The sequence below is a fragment of the Palaemon carinicauda genome, chromosome 12 (genome assembly GCF_036898095.1).
Source record: "Palaemon carinicauda isolate YSFRI2023 chromosome 12, ASM3689809v2, whole genome shotgun sequence".
Taxonomy (NCBI): Eukaryota; Metazoa; Arthropoda; class Malacostraca; order Decapoda; family Palaemonidae; genus Palaemon; species Palaemon carinicauda.
In genome coordinates, this window is record NC_090736.1 from 57,165,718 (window position 1) to 57,169,197 (window position 3,480).

Consider the following 3,480-nt stretch of genomic DNA (forward strand, 5'->3'; position numbering starts at 1 on the left):
GATTTTAAGGATGAAAATGAATGATTTGCAGAAAGGAAATGCAAACAAGTAGAAATAAAGGGGTATGAACCGTCAGGTAAGATAGAGATTAAATGCCAAAATGTGCCAAATGATGAATAAAGATGTCATTTTTTAAGTAACATTTCCCAATAGAGCCTTAAAATATCGTTCAAAAAAAAAAGATACAATGATGAAGTATGAATTTTATTTGTGAGAAGTGCAGGCTTAAAATAAAAAAAAAATAGATAGTCAGGCTATGATTCTACTTGTCAAAGACAAGTCTTTTACAAAACTGGCCACTTTGTAGGAGACGAATTTGACAGAAGAAACAGACTCCGGACTAAGAAAGGGAAATGGTAATTAACTAAAAAGACAAGGAGAAATAAAGTTGAGAAATAGGAAGAGTAGCCAAGAATGAAATATACTCCTTGTGAATATGACAGACGCCATATATATAAAATAGAATGTCGACAGAAATACAGTGAATAAAATAGAATAGCCTAAATAAAAAAAGAATTCCAAGAAATAGATGTCATAGGCAATTGAAGCTATAGTCTTATAGAATTAAAAGAAATATGTTGTTGTTAGGCACAAAGATTTAAGATGAAGATATAGGCATATGAATAATAATTAAGCTATGATGCTAATAAGTAAATATAGTCTGATCAGTACTGAAAATATAAAAAGCTAGAGTTTATCTAGAGAAGTCATAATGATGCCTAAATAAAATATAACCCGCAGAGATAAAGAAGTTAGGTTAACTAAAAATGGGATGCCAGAGTCTGTCAAAAGAGACAATAATGCAGTTCAGATGAAGGAAAACAAATGCACACTAATTAATCAATACTACTCCGGATAAAATAACTCATATGAATGGCGGGTAATGACTTCTATAAATAAAGAGGTAGAGTTTACAGTTAGGTAATCAGGTAGGGGCATAATTTACCATAAGGAGCATAGATTTAGGGATAGATGAGAAATAGGCAGAGATTAGTCATTTCAGGCGATAGGTTAGGCAGAATGAATAGAAACATCGGTGCCAGGAAACCTGCCAAAAACTTATTAAAACTTTTACATATACCGGTATAAATCATGAAATATTGCCTATCAGCCAACACGGTGAGTGTTAAATAAATTAATGTCTCCTTATAAATTTCCCGAGATATATTACCCAATGAGGATAGAAGTATTAGACTAGTTGGATCATCATAAGCAGAATATAAATGACATGTCTATCCCGATAATAAATAATGTTTGGCTCGATTATTGAGGAGTAAAATACATAGAGAATATTGTAAGTACCATGGTCAAAGAATACAAGCCATTCATGGCTATTAGCTTTTTGAAGAATGTTAGAAATTAGTGTGAAGTCGACGGGCTCACTCTGCTCCTCTAACTATTGACAGAATGATGATCTAGAATTTGGAGACAGAATGAATAAGCCTATAGTATGATGTTACTAAGTTTAGTAAGAATATAGAGCCATAAAAATAATAGAATTAGTCTACAATAGGGAGAATAGCAGGATAAAGAACCAGATTAAAGAGTGACCCATCCCTAGATTTGAATAGGGTAAATAAAAAAAAAAGAAAAAAAAGTGTAGAGAGATTTAAGATATGTAGAGAAATAAGGGTTAAAGTGGAAATCCTGCTCCACTAAGATTTGACAGATGTAGAAGATTTTTTAGGAATGATATGATCTTAGGGAATAATAAGTAGCATTTGCTAATTTACCCAAGCCTTAAAATAAAGTTAACCTAAAATATGTAGTGTGCAAAGGAAATAGAAGGCTATAAATAATGAAGAGAAATTAATTTTTTATCTTACATTACCTTAACCCGATCTCATACCCAGGGGTTGTAAAATAATGTGTGAAGCCTCATAAATATGAAAAGAAATGTCTCATCAAAAAGGTGAAACCCGAAGAAGGGTAATGAATCATGAGAGTAGTCTTAAATTAAATGAAAAATAACCGAGTTGGATAGATTATCCAAATAATGGTCTAGAGAAGTTTAAAATTGTACTTATTAATAATAAGAATGATTGTGATGTTACTGTCCAAGAAGGACTATTGTTGATGAAAGAAAAAGGAATCTTAGGAACCTTAAAGTACTGGGTGTTTGTCCAGGATAAATCACTTTATTGGTAGGTTTATGATGATAAAAGAAAGATTATATAAAAAGACAGGAAGATGTTAAAAAGAAATTTGACTACCAATATTTTGTTTCAGTTGTCAGGTACGAAACCTAGATTTAGGAATGATTAAAATAGAACAAGAGAAACCAAAGGTTAATAGAAATGATGAAGGTGACTTACTCCCAAAAATAGGAATCATGCAACATGATTGCATATTGCTTAAAGGAATACATACAAAGAATAGGGAGAAATACTTGTTCATGAATAGAAATTCCTGACATACTAACAAAGTACTAACAAAAACTCATGCTCAAGTTAGTAGGACATCCAGTAATCAAAGACTGCATTTGATGATGAATTAATTTTTGACCTAACATAGATGTTGATATTGTAAAATTAAAGCCTACATATAAGAGGTATAAATGTCATTGTTAAGGTAAGAATCCTTTAGAAATTACAATTGTATATTCTCAATCCCATAGTGGTGGTACCAATGGACTACCAGGGACTCTTGTTCCCAGAACTTGACAAATGATAAAAACATACTGGTTTACATTAAACTTGATTTAACAAAGAAAGTGTTGGTGAGTCTGTATCAGAATATTTTGAGACCAGGATACATAACTAGACATTCATGTTTCGAGATATTCTCTCGGGCAATACACCCGAATTTACTAGTGATTAATGAAAACTGCGCAATATTTTTCTTGAAGTAAGAAGGGTGAAATAAGCCATGATAAGTAAAGTTCAAATAGAGAAATAAAAGTCGCAAATAAAATAATAGAAAGGGGTTGAGGATGTCCTACGAACTATGTATAGACCAACATAGAAGACTAATAACAATTACTTGAAGAGAACAAATTTACTTGGAAATAACTCGGTATATGGGAACCCTCAGATGTTAGCTAGATTTAAGAAAGACTACTAAACTCCTCGGGAAATGATATGAAAATATCTGGGCACTCATACAAATATTGAGGGTAACAAATGAATGAAATATTTTAAATATGTAAAGTCTGTCATCCTAGAATTTGAATATGTATTCCGTAATCAACCAAGAAGGTCCAAATAATAAATGTCTCCAAACAATTAATTAAGGGACCACATAGAGTATTGAATTGTAAACTAAGGTGAAACTTTTTGATAAAGTTATGGGTAATAAAGACAGGTGAAATATAAACCCGTAGGTGATTGATAATTTACAAATGTATTGATTTTGTTTGCAAGTTTGATTAAATAATGATGCCATTAGAGCAAAAGAATTATTACTGTATTTTATAGGCGATGCATTGATTATTTTTTTTTGGTGTGTGTGTGTAACACGTGTAACAATGATAAACATGCA